General features: G+C 49.4%; 1 long non-coding RNA gene across 1 annotated transcript; it reads left to right on the top strand.

The window, feature by feature from the left end:
• The first annotated feature begins 19557 nt into the window (after window positions 1-19557).
• On the top strand, window positions 19558-22236 carry LOC109741420 (uncharacterized). Its single transcript, XR_002227598.4, has 2 exons — window positions 19558-20456; window positions 22000-22236. It is a non-coding gene; the product is annotated as an uncharacterized lncRNA (long non-coding RNA).
• The last annotated feature ends 1446 nt before the right edge of the window (window positions 22237-23682 follow it).

The following is a 23682-nucleotide window of genomic DNA, read 5'->3' as shown; positions in this document are numbered from 1 at the left end:
GCTTGTTGGTTGGAGCAGCAGCCTCAGGAGCAGAGGCAGCTGGCGGTTCTTGTGCGGCTACCTCCGGCTCAGGCAGGTCCGGCTCATCGGCCGGCTTGTTCTTCTTCGCCCTTTTGCTGAGTTTTGCTTGGGCACTGAAAAGACAGAAAGGTTAAGCACAAAAGTGTAAGTAAAGACAAAGTACAACATAAGATGCCATTATTACCCAGGCACAGTCTTGAAAGTCGGCAGGTTCGACTGCATAGAGTCGCCCGAAGAGGGGGAAGTCTCCTGATAATTTGAGTCAGAAGAATTGAGCGGCTGACGTATAACACCCGCCAAAGGATGAAAAGGGTACAAGTTGGAGATAACCTCAGTTCGGCGCTTCCTCGATGCGTCAGGTAACCCGGAGGAGAGGTCAGCGTCCTTGTTGGTCCGGGTGTGACGCCGGCTCTCATGAACCTGTCGCTTCAAAATAAATTGAGGATCTTGATAAGCTAAAGGATGTGAAAAGCTTACTTTCCGGGTTACCCTTCGGACTTTCAGCCTTGGCAAGGGCTCCGAGTCGGAGGAAAGTGACATTACCTCTTCAACCACCGGGTTACTTGCGCTGGTGTCATCCTGTTGAGGAATAGTATTGATAAGGTGGACAGAAATAAATAGCAGATATAGCCAGAGCTTACAGGTTCAGGGGTTACCTCTGACTCGGAGCTGTCGCTTAATTGCATCAGCTCTGAAGCAGTAGGCCTACTTCCCTTCTTACGGGGAGCGGCTTTCTTGGCGGCTTTCTTCGCTTTTCTGGCCTTCTTGGCCGCCTCATGGTCATATTTGACCTTCTAGAACTTGTCATCAGCCTGAAAAGTACAAGGATGACTTCTTAAAGATTCGGATGACGGTTATCTACAGAAGAAGATAAAATGTTCAGATCAGCGGCTTACCGCTGGGGCTGGGTTGGTCTTGCAGAAGGGGGCTAACCCGGTCCTCCCGCAGTCTGCCAGGCTCTCGTTCAAAAGAGCCTTGGTCATATCCTCAGCAACATCTTCAGGGAGATCGTTGCGGCTGTGTCTCTGGGGGTCATCCTTTCGGCCCGTGTATTCGCACATTAAGCCGGGGCGGCAGCTCAATGGGATCACCCGCCATGAGATCCAGACCCGGACCAGATCAATTCCATTGAGACCATTGCCCAGGAGAGCCTTGATCTTGTTGATGGTGGGGAGCAGAGGTTGGCGCTCTGCCTGAGTTAACTTGTCAGACAGAGGGTGAGTCGGCTCCAGACGTGAAGGGCGAAAGCCGGGCAGCGGGCTCTCGTCAGCCGGCGACGTGTCTTGGCAATAAAACCACGTCAGGTTCCAGTCCTTTGGGGGACTCGGCGGCTCGGCGTAAGGGAGAAGACAGTCTCTCCGTCTATGAATGGAGATGCCGCCTAGCTCCAAACTTGGCCCATTGGCGCACTCATTCTGACGGTTCAGGTAGAAGAGCTCTCTGAAGAGCAGCAGGCTGGGCTCCTCTCCAAGGTAGACCTCGCAGAACACTTGGAAGTTGCAGATGTTGGACACCGAGTTGGGTCCTATATCTTGTGGCCGCAGGTCAAAGAAGTTCAGCACGTCTCTAAAAAACTTTGAGTCGGGCGGTGCGAAGCCCCGGCTCATGTGATCCGCAAAAATGACCACCTCCCCGTCCTTTGGCTGTGGTCTCTCCTCTGACGGGTCAGGGCACGGTAGGACATGACATCCTTCTTGGGAAGGTAGCCTGATTTGACAAAATCTGCTAACGTCTCGTTGGTGACATTGGACCTCATCCAATTGCAAGTGATGGAGGCTTTAGGAGCTTTGGGAGGCATGGTGAAAGTCGGCAGCCTATGATAAAAGGAAATGGCCAGTTTAATTATAAGCCGGAGGAAATTTACAGTTCAATGTTAAAGTGGCGACTTATGGAGGGGACTAATGACATATATCTAGGTGCATCAGGTTATTTAAGCCGCCCAAGGTGTTGAGAATAATTCGATTGTCTACGGCCTTATCACAGATGAGCCGGAAAATTCTATGGCGCGTGGTCTCCTTTGAGTCGGAAGGTTCTACGGCGTGTGGTTTCTTTAAACCGGAAACGTAAGCCGCCATGGCTCAACGAGTGCAGTTTTTTTACTAAGTGTGGTGAAAACAAGTTTCACACATTGCGGTAAATAATTTGGATCAAGTGGTCGGCAGAAAAAGAAAATTTCTAGACCTAAAAACAGACGCGAGGGAAGTTCTTGGGCTTGAACGGGGCCTTTAGGCAGTCAAAAGAGATCTGCTTGCATTTGAAATGAGTGCCAAACAGCTACCACGGCAGGTCTATACAGGTCTAAGATCAAGAAGGGCAGTAAAAACCAAATCTACCGATGGCCCGTGATGAACTATGAAGAACAGAGGAAGAACTACGGAGCCCTAGTGCGGATCTGCCCTATGGAGTAACGAGGACTCACCGGTGCTGAAGAGATGCGGAGGTTGCCGCCGTTTGTCTGGACTGAGTCAGCGTGATGCAGCGGCCAAGGTTGACGAAGACCGGGGGCGCGGCGGCGGCGGCGGAGTTCGAGCTCGAGCGGAGGAACAGTGGCGCGAGTAGGAAGAAGAGTGGCTGAAGGCCCGTCGGGCCGGGCTATTTATAAGGGCGAGCTCATAAGTGGGCGCGAGAAACGAGGAGACCGTGGCGTGGTTATCTCCCCATGAAACGCCTCGATTTTCGGGATGGCAGTAAAGATAAGATCCGTTGCGGATCTGGTGGAGTAAAAAACGGACTTAATGGAAGATGATGTCACGGCGGATTACCCGGAGTCCGGAGGATGACGTCACGCCGGGTTATGGCCTTCACATGATTGTAAGCCGGAGATTTTCTGTCGAAAGGATTGAAGATTGACATGAGCCGGCGCAAATCAATCTGGGGCCTAATGTTGAGGATATAGACCTTAGAGTCACCCGCCAGGAGGGACCGGGTTACTCTTAATGGTCATCGCCAGAAGGCCGGTGCCAAGCTTGAAGATGGTGGGCCAAAGATGGGCTTAAGACCCGGATATGGCTTCAGACCCGTAGTTACAATCATTATTATGGTAGAACTTGTAGTGTAAGGCAAGAATAGTTGAGAGTCCGAGCCGGACACTCTTATGAGCCGGCCGGGACTCTGAAAGCTGCTGGGCGTCGGCCTCCCTATATAAAGGGACGACCCGGCAGCGGTTTAGGGACAAGAAAGATCTCATCGAGAGCCAGGCATAGCAGTCAAGCTCCCTGGTCATCGAAACCCTAATCAATACCACCTCAACTGGATGTAGGCTTTTACCTTCACCGTAAGGGGCCGAACCAGTATAAACCCTCGTGTTCCTTGTCCCATTAACCCCTTCAAGCTTCCTAGCGGCGATGGCTCCACGACTAAGTCCTAGCTTGAGGACATCAGCCGTGACAATTCCACGACACCGTGATTGATTGTGGTTCCTTTGCTCGTGATCTTGTCTTGGGTAGAGCCGGGAGACGAGTTCGTGAACGAGGAACCTGTTGAGTACGCTTACGAGGATCAAGCTTTCGACAACTCTGAGAACCTTGCAGGCAAGATGACCACCCCTAGAAATCACTTCTATCTTTGCTTTGCTAGTTGTTCGTTCTATTGCCATGCTGCGCTACCTACCACTTGCTATATCATGTCTCCCATATTGCCATGTCAGCCCCTAACCATCCTTTCCTAGCAAACCGTTGTTTGGCTAAGTTGCCGCTTTTGCTCAGCCCTTCTTATAGCGTTGCTAGTTGCAGGTGAAGTTGAAGTTGGTTCCATGTTGGAACATGGATATGTTGGGATATCACAATATCTCTTATTTAATTAATGCATCTATATATTTGGTAAAGGGTGGAAGGCTCGGCCTTATGCCTGGTGTTTTGTTCCACTCTTGCCGCCCTAGTTTCTGTCATACCGGTATTATGTTCCTTGAGTTTGCGTTCCTTACGCGGTTGGGTGATTTATGGGACCCCCTTGACAGTTCGCCTTGAATAAAAAACCTCCAGCAAGGCCCAACTTTGGTTTTACCATTTGCCACCTAAGCCTTTTCCCCCGGGTTTTCGCGAGCCCGAGGGTCATCTTTATTTTAACCCCCGGACCAGTGCTCCTTCGAGTGCTGGCCCAAACTGGGCGATGTCCGGCGCCCCCTGGGCAACCAGGGTCTATGCCAACCCGACGTCTTGCCCATCCGGTGTGCCCTGAGAACGAGATATGAGCAGCTCCTATCGGGATTTGTCGGCACATTCGGGTGGCTTTGCTGGTCTTGTTTTACCATTGTCGAAATGTCTTGTAAACCGGGATTCCGAGACTGATCGGGTCTTTCCGGGAGAAGGTTTATCCTTCGTTGACCGTGAGAGCTTATGATGGGCTAAGTTGGGACACCCCTGCAGGGTATTTATCTTTCGAAAGCCGTGCCCGCGGTTATGAGGCAGATGGGAATTTGTTAATGTCCGGTTGTAGAGAACTTGTCACTTGACCCAATTAAAATACATCAACTGTGTGTGTAGCCGTGATGGTCTCTTCTCGGCGGAGTCCGGGAAGTGAACACGGTTTGAGTTATGAATGACGTAAGTAGGAGTTCAGGATCACTTCTTGGTCATTTCTAGATGACGACCGTTCCGTTGCTTCTCTTCTCGCTCTCTTTTGCGTATGTTAGCCACCATATATGCTTAGTGTCTGCTGCAGCTCCACCTCATTACACCATCCTTTCCTATAAGCTTAAATAGTCTTGATCTCGCGGGTGTGAGATTGCTGAGTCCTCGTGACTCACAGATTCTACCAAAACAGTTGCAGGTGCCGACGATGCCAGTGCAGATGATGGGATCGATCTCAAGTGGGAGTTCGATGAGGAACGTGGTCGTTACTATGTGTCTTTTCCTGATGATCAGTAGTGGAGCCCAGTTGCGACGATCGGGGATCTAGCATTCGGTGTTATCTTATTTTCATTTGGATCTTGACCGTAGTCGGTCTATGTGTGTATTTTGGATGATGTATGGATTATATTTATGTATTGTGTGAAGTGGCGATTGTACGCCAACTCTTTATCCCATTCTTGTTCATTACTGGGATTGTGTGAAGATGACCCTTCTTGCGACAAAACCACTGTGCGGTTATGCCTCTAAGTCGTGCCTCGACACGTGGGAGATATAGCCGCATCGTGGGCGTTACAAGTTGGTAATCAGAGCCATCCCTGACTTAGGAGCCCCCTGCTTGATCGAATCGCTGGCGTTGTTGAGTCTAGTACAAAAATTCTTTGAGTCTTAGGATTATATATATCGGAGAGTAGGATTCTTTTTACTCCTCAGTCCGTTCATCGCTCTGGTGAGGTCTCCTGACGTAGAAGTTTGACTCTTCTCTCCTCAAATTTCACTAAAAAAAATTTAGGATCACGCGGGTATCTTGGAATCGTTCCGATGGTTTTGTGACGAGAACATTGTTCTTGGTGCCTCCTGACATTTAGGGGTTGTGGCAGTGTCCTGGGGAGTTGAGCTCCGAGGTGTTGTCGTCACAATTTTATCGTTGCAGTTCTGGAATACCTGAGTTTCGCCGACATCGAAATCTCTTTTATGCAGTTGTTGGTGAGATCACCTCGACGCCACCCAGTACTGGGGCGGGAGTTCGGGAGTATTGCCATAACTCGTATAACGGATGCTTTTTGAAGGTTGAGGTAAACGATTTCCGAAGATTTCTTGGTTATGTGTTGACGGATGGATACAGCTGGATCTAGGTATTGTTAGTTTGGGTGATATATTTTGTGTCCCCTGTATCCCCAACACCTGATTGCATAACCAGAAAGTTTCGGGAGTTTATAAGTGGGAATTCAAGTAGCTCTTAGGATATCTTTCCGACAGACGCATGATATGAGATTGGGGTTCGACGTATAGTGGTCCGCCTGTACACGGTTGGTTTTACAGTGGTCTCGTAGTGTCTTAAAGAGTCCTTGGCTATGCCGACTCGGGGACGCTTCGTATGTCATGTGCACAGGCTTGTACATGATGGTGTTGTACGATCGAGCCCGTGTGGGCCCCACCACAAAAACTTCTGACGAAATATCTATCATATGTTTGTTCCAGCTTATTCTGCAAGCCAATACTTTGTTTTGTTTTGTATTGTGGTATTCGAGTTGCTTCGAAGGCATATGTTGATTCCATATCTTTTCCAAGTGGCTTCTCAACTTATGGAAGTGTGATGATTTACTATGGAATTCATTCGTTCATCTTCGTTCGAATGTTTATTGTGAAGACTATATGTTGCAATTTCTATCCGTTGATTCTACTTATCTATTTGTCTATCAAGATGCTAACGGATGTCACCCTCTTCAGGATGGCTCCGCCAACGCGTCAGAATCCGGATCGCAATGAAGGGAGTCAAGCGAACCCTCCGCCACCACCTCCGCCTCCGGAGGCATGGAAAGCTATCATGGCAGCCACCAACGCCAATGCTCAGATGATTCTGCAACTCTTGCAAGAACGCACCCAAGGGCAAGGCAATCAAGGGAATCAAGGTCAAGGCAACAATTAGCCTCACTTTGCTACACTCAACCAGTTTCTCACAAATCAGCCCAAGTCTTTCAGCTACTGTGCCGAGGCCATGGATGCCGATGATTGGCTCGTGGACATCAACAAGCATTTTGAATGTAGCAATGTCAGGCCTGAGGACTATGTCAAGTTCGCTTCTTTCCAGCTCAAGGACCAAACTGCTGATTGGTTTCAGCAATACAAAGATTCCAGAGGAGGTCGTGTGATCACTTGGACTGACTTCTGTCGGGACTTCAAAGCTCACCACATTCCACAAAGTGTTGTTGAGAGCAAGCGTGAGGAGTTCCGCAATCTCAAGCAAGGCAACATGTCTGTGTATCAATACAACATCCAGTTTCAGAAACTTGCTCGCTTCGCTAAACAAGACGTTCCTGATGAAAGAGCATGATCTATCACTTCAGAGGTGGCCTTAGAGAGGATCTGCAGTTAGCTCTCGTTCTTGTTGAGCCTACTCAGTTTGATCAATGCTATAATATGGCACTGAAGCAAGAGGCTGCTCAACTCAAGTGTGAGGCTTCTAAGAAGAGAGTCAGGGACGCAGTTCAGTCTTCTTCTTCCTCACTTGTGGCTGCTAAGCAACAGAAGTTCTGGTTACCTCCTCCTCCTCCGTTTCGTCAGCCTTACCAACAGAAGAACAAAGGTGGCCATGGTTCTTCCAACTTTTCCAACTCTGGCTATCAGAACAAGTCTCAGAATCAAGCTCCAAAGTCCAATGCTCCTTATCACCGTCCACTCTCAGAGGTGACTTGCAACAAGTGTCAGCAAAAAGGTCACTATGCTAACAAATGCTTCAACCAAAGGCGCCTTCCGCCTCCTCCTCCTGTCAGATCTTCCAGCAATGCAGTGGTCAAGCATAATCCAAAGTCTGCAAAGGTGAACATGATGAATGCAGCTCAAGCGGAGGAATCTACTGATGTGATAATGGGTAATTTTCCTATTAATGATATTCCTGCAAAAGTCTTGTTTGATACTGGTGCATCTATTTCTTTCATATCAAGACCTTTTGCATCCATGAACAATTTGCATACTGTTGATTTGCCTAAGCCGATAGCGGTTTCCTCTCCGGGATTATTCATGAATACCAAAATGATGGCTCCCGATGTTTCTATCAAGATGGGCAATTATAAATTTCTGTCTTCTCCAATGGTTCTTGGTGACTCTGATATTGATCTAATTCTCGGGATGGACTGGCTTTCTAAGCACAAGGCTCAACTTGATTGTGCTGCCAGGGAAATTCAATTGACACACTCTTCTGAGGATGTGATTATTTATGCCGCTCGTGACGAAACCATGCGGTTCTTTTCTCTCAATGAGAAGGGCGAATTGAATGCCATCTCTCATATTCCAGTCGTTTGTGAGTACCAAGATGTCTTTCCAGAAGAGCTTCCGGGTATGCCTCCTCACCGGCCAGTTGAGTTCGTTATCGATCTTGAGCCAGGCACTGAACCCGTTTGCAAGCGTCCATACAAGCTTGGACCCAATGAGGTGAAGGAATTGAAGAAACAACTCGATGAACAAGAGCGTCTGGGTTTGATCAGACCGAGTTCATCTCCATGGGGTTGTGGTGTTCTTTTTGTAAAGAAGAAGGATGGCACGGACCGACTTTGTGTCGACTACCGTCCATTGAACAAGAAGACAATCAAGAACAAGTATCCACTTCCCAACATCAATGAGCTATTCGAGCAACTCAAATGTGCTAAAGTATTCTCCAAGCTTGACCTTCGTATGGGTTATCATCAGATTCGCATTCGTGAAGAAGATATTCCCAAGACAGCATTTAGAACAAGCTTTGGTTCTTATGAATATACTGTCGTGTCTTTCGGCCTTGTCAATGCTCCTCCAGTATTCTCTCGGACGATGAATTTCATCTTCAACCCCTATACCAATGAATTCGTTCTGGTGTATCTCGATGATATCTTGGTCTTCTCCAAGAATAAGAAAGACCATGCCAAACATTTGCGATTGGTGCTCAACAAGCTCAGAGAGTATCAATTCTATGCTAAGTTTTCAAAATGTGAGTTTTGGCTTGATGAAGTTCTTTTCCTTGGTCACATCATCTCTGCCAAGGGCATCGCTGTTAACCCCGAGAAGGTGTCCGCAATTGTGAATTGGGAACCTCCTCAGAATGTCAAGCAGCTCCGCAGTTTTCTTGGTCTTGCAAGCTACTTCCGAAGATTCGTTGAGAATTTCTCTAAGATTGCAAAGCCTCTTTCCAACCTCCTCCAGAAGCATGTGAAGTATGTCTGGTCTCCTGAGTGTGACGTTGCTTTCAACACTCTCAAAGAGAAACTAGTCACAGCTCCTGTCTTGACTCCTCCTGATGAATCCAAGCCATTTGAAGTTTTCTGTGATGCTTCTCTCCAAGGTCTCGGTGCTGTGTTAATGCAAGAGAAGAAAGTTGTGGCCTATACCTCTCGTCAGTTGAAGCCCAATGAGAAGAACTACCCCACTCACGATCTTGAGTTGGCGGCAGTTGTCCATGCATTAATAACATGGAGACATCTCTTGTTGGGAAGACAAGTGGACATTTTCACCGATCACAAGAGTCTCAAGTACATCTTCACTCAGCCCAACCTCAACCTCAGGCAGACTCGATGGGTCGAAATGATTCAAGAGTACAATCCGAGTATCAAATATACTCCAGGCAAGGCAAATGTCATTGCAGATGCTTTAAGCAGGAAGGCTTATTGCAACAGCTTAATTCTCAAGCCTTTCCAACCGGATCTTTGTGAAGCTTTCCACAAGCTGAATCTCCAAGTTGTTCCTCAAGGCTTTCTTGCCAACCTCATAGTCTCTCCTACTTTGGAAGATCAAATTCGTGAGGCACAACTTCTTGATGCCATGGTGAAGAAGGTGAAACGTGGTATCGACAAGGGTCTTTCCAAATACAAGTCCTATCGCATTGATGACAGAGACACTTTATTCTTTGAGGACCGGATTGTGGTTCCTAAAGGTGATCTAAGGAAAGTCATTATGAACGAGGCACACAATTCTCTTCTTTCCATTCATCCTGGAAGTACGAAGATGTATCATGACCTCAAGCAGTCGTATTGGTGGACTCGAATGAAACAAGAAATTGCTCAATTCGGGAATGAGTGTGATGTCTGTCGAAGAGTGAAAGCAGAACACCAACGACCAGCTGGTCTCCTCCAACCTCTTGCTATCCCAGAATGGAAGTTTGATCATATCGAAATGGACTTCGTGACTGGATTTCCCAAGTCCAAGCGTGGAAATGATGCTATCTTCGTTGTCATCGACAAGCTTTCTAAAGTGGCTCATTTCCTTCCAATCAAAGAATCCATCACAGCAGCTCAGTTGGCAGAGCTATACACCTCCAGAATTGTCTCCTTGCACGGCATTCCACAATTGATTTCTTCAGATCGTGGAAGCATCTTCACCTCTAAATTCTGGGACTCCTTCCCGAAGGCCATGGGCACAAACATTCGCTTCAGCACAGCTTTCCATCCTCAAACTAGTGGCCAAGTCGAGCGAGTCAATCAAATTCTTGAAGATATGCTCAGGGCTTGTGTCTTTTCCTTTGGCATGAAATGGGAAGATTGTCTTCCATATGCTGAATTCTCCTACAACAACAGCTTCCAAGCAAGTTCGGGCAAGGCCCCATTCGAGATTCTCTACGGCAGAAAGTGCCGTACTCCTCCCAATTTGTCAGAGACTGGTGAACGCCAAGTTCTTGGCAATGACTTAATCACTGAAGCTGAAGAAATGTGTAAAGTCATCCGTGATAATCTCAAAGCCGCGCAATCGCGCCAGAAGAGTTACTATGATAGTAAGCACCGTGATGTGGCTTTCGAGATTGGAGACCATGTCTACCTCCGCGTCTCTCCAATGAAAGGCACTCGTCGCTTCGGTATCAAAGGGAAGCTTTCCCCTAGATACGTGGGTCCTTTCAAGATCATTGGCAAAAGAGGCGACCTCGCCTATCAACTTGAGCTTCCTTCCAACTTCGTGAACGTGCATGATGTGTTCCACGTGTCACAGCTCCGCAAGTGCTTCAAGACGCCTGAGCGCACTATCAACTTCGAAGAGATTGACCTCCAAGAAGATTTGTCTTATCATGAGCACCCCGTTGCTATTCTTGAAGAAACTGAGCGCAAGACTCGCAACAAGTCAATCAAATTCCTGAAAGTGAAGTGGTCGCACCATTCCGACCGGGAAGCCACCTGGGAACGCGAGGACCATCTCCGTTCCGAATATCCGGAGTTCTTTTAGTCCTAGATCTCGGGGCGAGATCCTCTCGTAGTGGTGGAGTGTTGTAACACCCCGGATGTAACTTTCCATATTTGTAACTCCAACTCTTGCCATTTTTGGCTATGTATTATGATATTCCCTTCGTGGTCGGGTTTTCTCTTTCGTTTTGCATTTTTTTCATGTCATGCATATCATATCATGTCATCATGTGCATTGCATTTGCATACGTGTTCGTCTCATGCATCCGAGCATTTTCCCCGTTGTCCGTTTTGCAATCCGGCGCTCCCATCTCCTCCGGCGCACCCCTCTTGTTTTCTTTTCATGGTCGGGTGTCAAACGTTCTCGGAATGGACCGAGGCTTGTCAAGTGGCCTTGGTATACCACCGGTAGACCACCGGTCAAGTTTCGTTTCATTTGGAGGTCGTTTGGTACTCCAACGGTTAACCGGGCAACCGCAAAGTCCATTTGTGTGTTCCAGCAAAAACCCCCCTCAAAACCAGCCCAAAACCCACCAAACTCTCTTCCATGCTCTAGGTCGATCGATCACGATCGTGTGGGCGAAAACCGCACCTCATTTGGACTCTCCTAGCTCCCTCTACCTATATATTTGCATCCCTCCCGAAATACGTTCGCAGTCCAACCCTAGCCCCGCTCCCTCTCCGTCGCCGGACACGTCCGGCCCGGCCGGACAAAAACCCGCCGCCGCCCGCAGCCAGTGGGGGCGCACCACGTCACCACCGGGCGCCCCACTTCGCCGCCCCGCGCCGCAGGCCCGCCGGGCCCGAGGCCGGCCCGCCCGCGCGCGACCGGGCCCCGCGCCGCCCTGCCGTCCCCGCCACCGGGTCCCGTCCCCGCCGCCGACCGCCGACGCCATCGCCTCCCCGCGCCTCCGCGTTGGACCCCGCCGGCGCCGCCTCCAACCGCCGGGGCCAAGCGCCACCGCCCCGTGCCCGGTTCCTCTGGCGCCGCGCGCCGCACGCCGTCGTCCTCCCCTCGCCGTCCCTCTCCTCCGGCGTCCTCCCTCGCCACCGGCGAGCTCCCTCGAGCCCCATCCCGATCAGATCTGGAAGACTACCCTACGGTTGACTTTTCCCGATCCCGAAATTTCTCCAAGTCATGATATTTTACAGCATGTGCCCTTGTTCATAGCATCGTAACTCTCTGCATGTAGCTCCGTTTCGCGCGTGTAATATATAGAATTGTTCGCCTCGTGATGCTCTACATTGTGTTCTATTGCACCATGTTCATTTGAGTCCATGTTGATGCCCAAATCTCTGGTGCAAGAGTGCTACTTGCTGTTATCTGCTGGTTCTTAGCAGAACTTGGAGATTTGTTATTTTTGTATCATTTAATCTGTGCATCTTATGGGAATGAGCTCTACATGTGTTTTGTTGTATGCCATGCCATCTGTCCAAGGGTGTATGCCATGTATTTTTGTGATCTCTGTGGTGACTAGCACAAGCATGCAAACTAGGCCCTGTAATGTTTCTGATTTCAGGGACTGTGATTTCTGTCTTTGTCTGCTGTTATTTTGTTGCCATGTAAACTTGATGCTACAGAGAGATCCATGCACATTTTGGAGATGTTCAATAAGGATGTCTTGTAGATATTGTTGTAATTGATCCATTCCTGCCCTTGTTTGCAATTATGGAGTGCCATAGCATGAATCAATCTTGCTCTACTTTTGCTATAAAATATTTCTGGCAGATTGTTTACGTGTTATTCAATTTTGCCAAGCTTGTTGTAGTTGATCCATTCATGATATGTACTTGCTCTTGCCATGGATAGATTCATAAACATGCCATCTTGCTGTAGGTATGCTTTTTTTGTCATGAATTGCTTTGTGGTGAGTTCATCAAGCTCACCAAGATGCCTTCATATTAATGTTTCTGCCATGCTCTGTTTTCTGCAAAGTCTGAAACCTGTTAACGAAACTTGCTATGTTTCCATGGTTGCCATCATATCTTCTGGTCCTTTTTGCTTATGGTCAGTAAAGGACTTTTGTCATATAAATTTAGTAGAATACTGCCATGCCTTGTTTTCCTATGTTAAGTTCCTGTAGCATGTTGATTTCGTGCTCTGAACATTGCTACCTGATGCTGTTTCACACATGTCCAGTAATTTCACAAAGTCTGTGAACCTGTTATCTTTTGCACTTTTGCCATGCTTGTTTGAGCCTGTTATGTTGTGATCTAGCCATAGCTCAGTGTTCATCTTTTGTCAAGTATCTCCTGTAGATTACTGCCATATGCTTTGTTGCTATGTTGGAGTGCTGTAGCATTGTTACTTGTTGCATTTTAAGTGCTATCATGCTGTTAATCGCAGATTCGTGTCATTCTTGTTTTGCTGGCCATTTGCAAACCGTGCATCCGTTTCCGGTGATCTTTATATCGATATCAACCGAAATCATCTCATCTTTCCAGTGGCATGCTTGGTTTGCCAAGTTACTGCCTTGTTCATCATTTTTCTTCCGGAGCACGCATATGCATCGCATATCATATCTTGCATATCATTCATGTTTTGCATCATGTTGTTTGTGCATTTCCCGTGATTGATTGTGGTTCCTTTGCTCGTGATCTTGTCTTGGGTAGAGCCGGGAGACGAGTTCGTGAACGAGGAACCTGTTGAGTACGCTTACGAGGATCAAGCTTTCGACAACTCTCAGAACCTTGCAGGCAAGATGACCACCCCTCGAAATCACTTCTATCTTTGCTTTGCTAGTTGTTCGTTCTATTGCCATGCTGCGCTACCTACCACTTGCTATATCATGTCTCCCATATTGCCATGTCAGCCCCTAACCATCCTTTCCTAGCAAACCGTTGTTTGGCTAAGTTGCGGCTTTTGCTCAGCCCTTCTTATAGCGTTGCTAGTTGCAGGTGAAGTTGAAGTTGGTTCCATGTTGGAACATGGATATGTTGGGATATCACAATATCTCTTATTTAATTAATGCATCTATATATATTTGGTAAAGGGTGGAAGGCTCGGCCTTATGCCTGGTGTTTTGTTCCACTCTTGCCGCCCTAGTTTCTGTCATACCGGTATTATGTTCCTTGAGTTTGCGTTCCTTACGCGGTTGGGTGATTTATGGGACCCCCTTGACATTTCGCCTTGAATAAAACTCCTCCAGCAAGGCCCAACTTTGGTTTTACCATTTGCCACCTAAGCCTTTTCCCCCGGGTTTTCGCGAGCCCGAGGGTCATCTTTATTTTAACCCCCGGACCAGTGCTCCTTCGAGTGCTAGCCCAAACTGGGCGATGTACGGCGCCCCCTGGGCAACCAGGGTCTATGCCAACCCGACGTCTTGCCCATCCGGTGTGCCCTGAGAACGAGATATGTGCAGCTCCTATCGGGATTTGTCGACACATTCGGGTGGCTTTGCTGGTCTTGTTTTACCATTGTCAAAATGTCTTGTAAACCGGGATTCCGAGACTGATCGGGTCTTTCCGGGAGAAGGTTTATCCTTCGTTGACCGTGAGAGCTTATGATGGGCTAAGTTGGGACACCCCTGCAGGGTATTTATCTTTCGAAAGCCGTGCCCGCGGTTATGAGGCAGATGGGAATTTGTTAATGTCCGGTTGTAGAGAACTTGTCACTTGACCCAATTAAAATACATCAACTGTGTGTGTAGCCGTGATGGTCTCTTCTCGGCGGAGTCCAGGAAGTGAACACGGTTTGAGTTATGAATGACATAAGTAGGAGTTCAGGATCACTTCTTGGTCATTTCTAGATGACGACCGTTCCGTTGCTTCTCTTCTCGCTCTCTTTTGCGTATGTTAGCCACCATATATGCTTAGTGTCTGCTGCAGCTCCACCTCATTACACCATCCTTTCCGATAAGCTTAAATAGTCTTGATCTCGCGGGTGTGAGATTGCTGAGTCCTCGTGACTCACAGATTCTACCAAAACAGTTGCAGGTGCCGACGATGCCAGTGCAGATGATGGGATCGATCTCAAGTGGGAGTTCGATGAGGAACGTGGTCGTTACTATGTGTCTTTTCCAGATGATCAGTAGTGGAGCCCAGTTGGGATGATCGGGGATCTAGCATTTGGGGTTATCTTATTTTCATTTGGATCTTGACCGTAGTCGGTCTATGTGTGTATTTTGGATGATGTATGGATTATATTTATGTATTGTGTGAAGTGGCGATTGTAAGCCAACTCTTTATCCCATTCTTGTTCATTACATGGGATTGTGTGAAGATGACCCTTCTTGCGACGAAACCACTATGCGGTTATGCCTCTAAGTCGTGCCTCGACACGTGGGAGATATAGCCGCATCGTGGGCGTTACAGAGTCCCTCGTGATTGCTGCCGAGAAGAAGCTCCTAGAACGGGTGGTGGCCATGGCCGGCAAGCAGCCGGGCCTGTCACCAGAATCCAAAGAGTCAGAGACTGAGGGCTCCTTCAAGCTGGCCAAAGAAACAAAGAATATCCCCTTGGACCCTGAGCACCCGGAGAGGCACGCTGTCATAGGTGCCAACCTTGACAGCAAATAGGAAAGCGAGCTCGTCAATTTCCTCTGTGAGAATCGGGACATCTTTGCATGGTCTCCCAAAGACATGCCGGGTGTTCCGGCGGATTGCGCCGAGCACAAGCTACATGTCAGAGCAGACGCTAAACCAGTCAGACAGCCCCTCCGCCGACTGTTGGAGGAGAAGAGAAGAATTATTGGAGAAGAGATCGCCCGCCTGTTGGCAGCCGCTTTATCATGGAAGTTTTCTTCCCATAATGGCTTGCCACCCCAGTCCTTCTACTGAAGAAGAACAACAAGTGGCGCATGTGCATTGATTACACCAGTCTCAACAAAGCCTGCCCCAAGGATCCGTTTGCCTTGCCATGGATCGACCAAGTGATAGACTCTACAGCCGGATGCGAGCTATTGAGTTTCTTGGATGCCTACTCAGGTTACCACCAGATCAAGTTGAACCCGGCAGACCGCCTGAAGACCGCCTTCATCACACCATTCGGAGCCTTCTGCTACCTGACCATGACATTTGGCTTGAGAAATGCCGGTGCCACATTCCAGTGTTGCATGCAGAAGTGTCTCCTCAAGCAGCTCGGCAGAAATGCCCACGTCTATGTAGACGATATTGTGGTGAATACGGAGAAGCGCGGTACCCTCTTGGAAGATCTCAAGGAAACCTTTGAAAATCTGCGCTGGTTTCAGATCAAGCTCAACCCAGAGAAATGCGTCTTTGGAGTACCAGCCGGCTAGCTCCTTGGCTTCCTGGTCTCAGAGCGTGGCATCGAGTGCAACCCTGTGAAGATCAAGGCCATCGAGAGGATGGAGAAGCCCACCCCACTGAGAGACGTCCAGAAGTTCACTGGCTGTTTGGCATCCATCAGCCGCTTCATCGGTCGGCTGGGCAAGAAGGCTCTTCCCCTGTACCAGCTCATGAAGAAGGCCACTCATTTCGAGTGGAATGACAAGGCGGATGAAGCTTTTCTCTAGTTGAAAAAGATGTTGACCACGCCGCCTGTCCTGGCGGCTCCGACTGCTAAAGAGCCCATGTACCTCTACATCGCCACCACCAGCCGGGTGGTCAGCACAGTTATTGTGGTAGAGCGCCCAGAAGACGGCAGACCATAGCCGGTCCAGAGGCCTGTGTACTATTTGAGCAAGGTGCTGTCAACCTCGAAGCAGAACTACCCTCACTACCAGAAGATGTGTTACGGCGTGCACTTTGCCGCCAAGAAGCTGAAGCCATACTTTCAAGAGCACCCAATCACGATTGTCTGCACTACCCCACTTGCCGAGATCATTGGCAACAGAGATGCATCTGGCCGGGTGGCCAAATGGGCCATCGAGTTGGCCCCCTACACCATCTTCTACCAGCCGCGCACCGCCATCAAGTCCCAAGCACTAGCCAACTTCCTTGTCGACTGGGCCAAGACCCAGTACCTGCCGCCAGCTCCGGACTCCACTCATTGGCGAATGCATTTTGATGGCTCGAAGATGTGCACCAGCTTGGGAGCCAGCATTGTTCTGACCTCCCCCAAAGGCGACAAGCTCAGATACACATTGCAAATCCATTTCGCCGCCTCCAACAATGTAGTCAAGTATGAAGCACTAATACACGGCCTCCAGTTGGCCAAAGAGATCGGCATCCGCCGGATCCTATGCTACGGCGACTCCGACTTGGTGGTCCAACAGTCGTCTAGTGACTGGGACGCCAAGGATGCAAACATGGCGAGCTACCGTTTCCTCATCCAGCAACTCAGCGGATACTTTGAAGGGTGTGTGAGTTCCTTCACGTGCCATGAAACGACAACGAGCAGGAAGGCGCCTTGGCACGGATCGGCTCCACCCGTCAAGCAATACCAGCCGGCGTTTCCCTTCAGTGCCTCCGCAAGCCGTCGATCAAGCCTTCTCCAGAATCTGAGTCCATCTTTGTGCCGGCTCCTCCCGAAGCAGTCGGATACGACTCGGGGGCTGAAGAAGCCGGCTCAGGTACTTCAGCAGGCGGCGCAGGGGCTGCGACAGTCGCACCCGGCCCGGGGACTTCACAACCCGGCCAGGGGACTTCACCAATGGGCCCGGGGGCTGCAGCAGTCAGCCCGGGGACTTCAGCAACGCAGCAAGCGGTAATCGATTCCAACCCGCCACCTCCCAACCCAACCGCCCTCGTACAAGTGGCCGTAGTGGCAGTAGAAGAAATTCAAGCACCATCATGGGTGCAAGCCATCCTCAAGTTTCTGGTGAACAGAGAGCTGCCGACCGATGAGATCTCGGCCTGGCAAGTGCAGCGCCGAGCAGGAGCCTACACGATAGTAAACAAAGAGCTTGTCAGGCGCAGCGTGACTGGAGTTTTCCAGCGCTGTGTAGAATCAGAGAAAGGCTAAGCAATCCTCAAAGATAGCCACCAAGGCGAGTGCGGCCACCACGCGGCCTCCAGATCCCTTGTTGCCAAGGCCTTCCGCCATAGTTTTTTCTGGCCGACTGCTTTGGAAGATGCCAAGGAGTTGGTCAAGCATTGCAAAGGGTGTCAGAAGTTCAGCTCCCAGTAGCATCTCCCGGCCTCTGCACTCAAGACCATCCCCCTAGCTTGGCCTTTTGCCGTCTGGGGGTTGGACATGGTGGGACCATTCAAGACAGCACGCGGCGGCATGACTCATCTGCTAGTCGCTATGGACAAATTCACCAAGTGGATTGAAGCAAAGCCAATCAAGAAGTTGAATGGTCCGACTGCTGTGACCTTCATTGCAGATGTCACCACCCGGTACGGTGTACCACACAGCATCATCACCGACAACGACACGAATTTTGCCAAGGGAGCCTTGGCCCGTTTCTACGCGACGTAGGGCATCTGACTGGACTTAGCGTCTGTTGCCCATCCGCAGTCAAATGGCCAAGTCGAGCGAGCAAATGGCCTCATCCTCTCCGTCATCAACCCCGACTAGTCGAGCCTCTGGAGCGGTCGGCCGGCTGCTGGATTGACGAGATGTCGACCGTCCTTTGGAGCCTCTGCACCACTCCGACCAAATCAACCGGCTTCACTCCATTCTTCCTCGTGTACGGTGCCGAGGCTGTCATCCCAACTGACATTGAGTTTGACTCACCTCCGTCACCATGTACACGGAAGCGGAGGCAAAGGAAGCATGAGAAGACGGTGTCGATCTGCTGGAAGAGGGCCGACTGTTGGAACTCAGCTGGTCCACCATCTACCAGCAGAGTCTACGCCGCTACCACAGTCGGAAGGTCAAGCCAAAATCCTTCCAAGAGGGAGACCTTGTGCTCTGGCTGATCGAGCGAACGACTCCTACTACCTCATCAACCCCTTGGGAAGGCCCCTTCATCATCAGCAAGGCATTGGGAAATGACTCCTACTACCTCATCGATGCACAGAAGCCCAGAGCACGCAAGAGAGACGATTCGGGCAAGGAGTCGGAGCGCCCATGGAACGCAAATCTCCTTCGAAGATTTTACAGTTGATTCAGTATGTGCCACACTACCTTTTGTATTAAGCACTAAGACATCAGGACCCTCGAGGAGCACTCGGGGGCTACCCTTTTATCTATATGATAAGTTCCATGCCTATGAATGCGTTATTTTTTCTGCCTGGCACCGGGTTCGACCAGTCAGCCCGGGGGCTTACCGCCTTGTACTATGGGAATGCTACTGGCAGTCGGGCAAGTAGTGTGCCGGCACCTAAGCCCTCTCTTGCCACAAGCCGCAGCTCGCAGAACGACTGTCCGGCCAGCAAGAGTTAAAGGTAGGAAATGGTGCCCTCGCGAAAAATGGCTAAGGACTAAAGAATTTTAATAGGCCGAGCCGGCTCCTCGCCTCGCCGGCCGACTGCTGAGCAGCCGGTCGACTGGTTTCTAACTAAACTTGCTACACTCTGCCAACGGCTAAAGTACTTACCTCCCAAAATAAGCAAGTACTTGACCCAGCCACAGACCGCAGAGCAGCTGTCCGGCTGGCAAGACGACAGCCAAGGGAACGTGGCAAAGGAAAAACCAAAAGAGTAGAAAAGCAAAACAAGTCGGAAATCGGCAAAAGACAATTTTTACAGCAAAGGGCCCATGGCCAGCATTCAACAGAGTTTGAATACACCCCTAGCAGGTGGAACTGCGCAAGTCTAACAAATTTGTTCAAAGAGATTACAAAACATGAAAGAACGATAATTTGGCCGCCTAGGCCAGAGGAGGAGCAGCCGGATCAGAAGGGTCAGCGCACTACAAGAAACCTGTTAATCCATAACGGATTTCTGTTGACGTTCCTAGAAACTGTCACAGATTGGCCAGCTGGGCCTAGCCCGGTCTAAATTTTTTCTTATATAAACTATTCAGACCATCACGGATGTCTCCTGCTGATGTGTTATATCCTATATGGCGTCCAAGCTGCTTTCTGATTGGTTCATACCACCCTCCCACGGATCGTGTATAACCACCGTCCATCGCCCCTGGATCCAACGGCAGGCACAGTCACCCCTCTCTCTCTCCCCTTTCTTCCTCCAACCCAAGCCGCCGCCGGCTGCTCTTCCATCGAGAGGAACGAAGCCCCTCCCTCCCCTGTGCTCCGTCTTCTATCTCACCTCCCGTGATCTCTGCCGTCCCACCTCCCCCGATTCATCTTCAGATCGAGGCTTCCGGAGGCTGCATCGAGAGTAGCACCGCCACGCCCAACTCCGCTCCCTTCCGGCGCTAATCCATGCTCAGCAGATCTAGTCGCGAAAAGGACGGCGCCCCGCCGCCCCTGCTGGATCCGCCGAGCCAGCGGCCGGATCTATCGAGATGCGCCGGGATCCCGAGCCTTTCTCCTCCCCACCTTCTCCTCCGTCGACAGTAGGCAGCAGAGCAAGGCGCGGGCGACTGCTCCGGCCAGAGGAGGGCGTGAGGTACAACGCGACCTCACTGGGGCGCGACTCCGTCAGCCAGCACCGGCGCCCAACTAGGATCCACCGAACCCAGGCGCGGCCTACGGCAGGCGTGCGGTTTTGAGTTCAACAGGAGAGCTCGCGCGAGATTGAGCGCTCCTCCCATCTTCCAGCGAACCCAAAAGAGAGCAGAGGAGGAGATGACCAAGGGCGTTGGTCCGTCGATCGGCATCGACCTCGGGATGACCTACTCCTGCGTTGGCGTGTGGCAGCATGTCGACATCATGGGCAACGACCAGGCCACCATGGCAACTGCACCACGCCCTCCTACGTCTCCACCACCAGCGACGCCGCCAGGAACCAGGTCGCAACGAACTCCACCAACACCGTCTTCTGTACGTGCATCAATCTAGAATTTCTTCTAGTACGCATCGTCCTTGCTCTTTTTCATATGCACACAATATGATAGTTGGGGTTGGACCTATGATTATTTGAATAATATAATCAGATGTATGTGTCGTCGAATCTGTCATGCAGTCCCTTTTTTCTGAGATTTATTAGTTCATATCTGCATGTCTATTCTCTGTTTTGAGATTTGTTTTGCTATGTTAGGTTCTCAAATTAGATACTTGAGAATCGATGCCTTGAATTAAGTTGCGATGCTACCTTAGTATTATATTCCGCTGTTTCAGATTGAACATAGCTTTACTGTAGTATTAGATTCGTAAATTACCATTGGATCAGAATTACGCTATTGGTTGATACATATTTTGAATTAAGCTGCATTATTAGATCCCCATGTTTAGTACAGAAGGGATGACTTGAATTATTGTCGAGAAACTACCTTAGGATTGAAATTATGCTACCTAATTTTGTATTTCTGTTCTTTGTTATCATTTTGGAACAGTTGTAGTCCACCGTAGCTTACTGAATGTACCTCCTTGTTCTAAAGAAACAACATGCCTAGAGTATACTGTATATCTCAGTGGTATTTTGGGAAATTATGCTTTGTTTTAGTAAATCACGAAATTCATTGTTGAACCATGCAACCAATAAATTTAGATAATACCAGCTCAATGAATTTCGGGAACCATTATCTTTCAAGATGAGAGCGACATAGTTTGAGATGATGTCTTCTACACCTAGATATTTTGATTTTGTATTCATAGTAATCAAGGAGTGCTGATCTATTCCCTTAAGTAAAATCCAATTAGCTACGATTAACTTATATAATGTCACGAGAAATCTTGTTTCTTAAACATGTACATCTTTAGAAAATGTCTCTATTCATTATCAGTGCACAAATAGCCAAATTGTTCAACGTGAAGAACAGGGAAGCCTATTGGTCGGTCTGTAGCTCTCTGCTTAAGGATGGCATGCTGATGCATTTAGTCCACTTGAATTATGTAGCTGGTCTTATTTTTGCTAATACTAGCAGATAACATGTAAGTGGTTTGTCGTTTCAAACTCCATTTGTTTAGAATGTAGGAATTCCCACAATGGGCATGATTGTAACGTCAGCTCAATAGTGATGTATGAAGTTGTTGTGCTGGTGATAGTAGATTCTCGTGGATTTATTGGTGCGCTAAAAGTTGTTTTGAAGCTAGTGGTATTTAGTAGTTTCATTTTTCTGTTTTCTGCCTTTTGTCTTTTCTTTTGCCACTCAGACACACACAACAAAACATTAAGCTGTGATATATGTTTGACAAGCTGCAGGCTTTTATGATCTCCCTTTCTATCTCATTCACAAGTCACAACAGTTCACTGGTCTATTTCATTCATAGAAAATCCTTTGACAATGGCACTCTTTTATACCAAGTGTATGCTGTATTTGAGTATAATTTCTACGATTTCAATAATTCGAAACTTGCTTGTTTTGTTCAAATACATAGCACGTGTCCATTATTTTCACTAACATCTTTGACCTTTGGTTTGAAGGTTCGCCACAATTGAGTATTGGAGATCGTGTGTGATTGAAATATCATTGGCATTGATCTTGGCGAGGACAACACATGGCTTGCTGGCCTTAAACATATATTGTATTGAGATTTCTGTAATGTCTCATCTGACGTTTTCTGTAATTTTGACATAGGCTGTTATGGTTCTGCATTGTTCTTGTGATGTTCTAATTGTTGTCTTAATGTGACCTTAATGATGCTTAATTTGTGATTGGTATGATTGGCGTACTCTTAATCAAGATTGGTTTTATTTTTTTAATCCGAATTGGTTCAAATGCTATTGGGCTGCCCAAAATAATAGGGCCAATGATAACATTGTTACACAACTAAAATTTGTGGGCCAACATCCTAATTGGGTCGATTACTTGAAGGCCCAGAATTGAAAGTGGGCTGGTAACTCTAAAGGCCGCCACGTCAGATCCTTGCCAGTTGCCATGTCAGATGATGACATGGCATGCAAGTTAACGTCGTTACCTGCCAGAGATCGGTGACAGTCAAAGACCGTCATAGATTTGTGACGGTTCACTTATCCGTCATGAAATGTGTGGTGGTCAAATTATGACGCGACATACATGACGGATTTTAAATCCGTCATGGGTGCCCTTCGATGACCGTTATGTGCTTATGTGTGACGGTATAAATCTGTCATGGATTAACAGATTTCTTGTAGTGGCGGAGGTCGAGGCTCCGGGCGGTGGAACGGCCGTCTGGTTGGTCTCGGCCTGGTCAGCATCGGCAGCAGTCAGCTCGCCGGCGCTCCATCCATAGGTTGAGACTTGGTCAGGCTGAGGCTGGCTGTCGTCTCCACCATCCGGCGCATTGTCTTCGCCGTCCTCATCCTCATCATCCTCTTCCTCGCCTTCATCGCTGGAGGAGATCGCGTCCACCGAGTCCTCGCCGCCTTCCGGGTTCAGCCCGAACCAGTTGGGCGGCACCTCGGCGCCCGCTTCGTCTAGCTCGGGGAGGAAGACAATGGTGTCCGTGTACTCGGCGATCGCCGCGGCGCGGTGATAGAGCTCGGACGCCACCGCATCTAGTTCCTCGCCGCCTTCAGCATGGAGAGTGGCCAGCTGGTCCAGGTTCAGCCCAGGGTACTACCCCTTGACGAACTCCAAGGCTCGGGCGGGGGAGCCCTTCCATGCCTCGATACGGCCGATGGCCACCTCCAACCAGTCGGAGGTCCGGCTGACGGTGCGCAGAATGGGAGTACCCGGCCAATTGGCGGAAACCACTTGAGCACCAGCGCGCTGAAGGCGGCGGAGAGCCCGGTGCGCCGGCTGAAGACGGGCCTCGATGGCGAGCATCTGCTCGGCAATGGTCCGAGGGGCGTTGGGCGCGATTGTCGCGCCAGCCAGCCTCCGCTCGTCGCGATGAGCCTCGACGGCTTGGCTGGCGGCAACGAGGTAGCCAGGGAAATACTCTGCTGAAGGAAAGAAGAAAGAAGTGAGAAGTCAGAGGCCGGCTTGCAGGACAAACTGGCAGGCAAAAGAAGGAAAAGAGCAACTTACCATCGAGCATGTCCTCGATCTCGCCGTAGCTGGCCGACAGGGCCTTCTCCTTGTCAACCCAGTTCGAGCGATGAGTCTCGAACTCGGCCTGGAGAGCTCCTCTGCCTCCTTGAGCTTCTGTAGCTCCGCCTGGTGCTCGGCCGCCTGGTCAGCCA

Source organism: Aegilops tauschii, chromosome 5 (assembly GCF_002575655.3).
Source record: "Aegilops tauschii subsp. strangulata cultivar AL8/78 chromosome 5, Aet v6.0, whole genome shotgun sequence".
In the NCBI taxonomy this organism is placed as follows: domain Eukaryota; kingdom Viridiplantae; phylum Streptophyta; class Magnoliopsida; order Poales; family Poaceae; genus Aegilops; species Aegilops tauschii.
The sequence above is the reverse complement of the archived record's forward strand: the minus strand, read 5'-3'. Positions and strand labels throughout refer to the sequence as shown.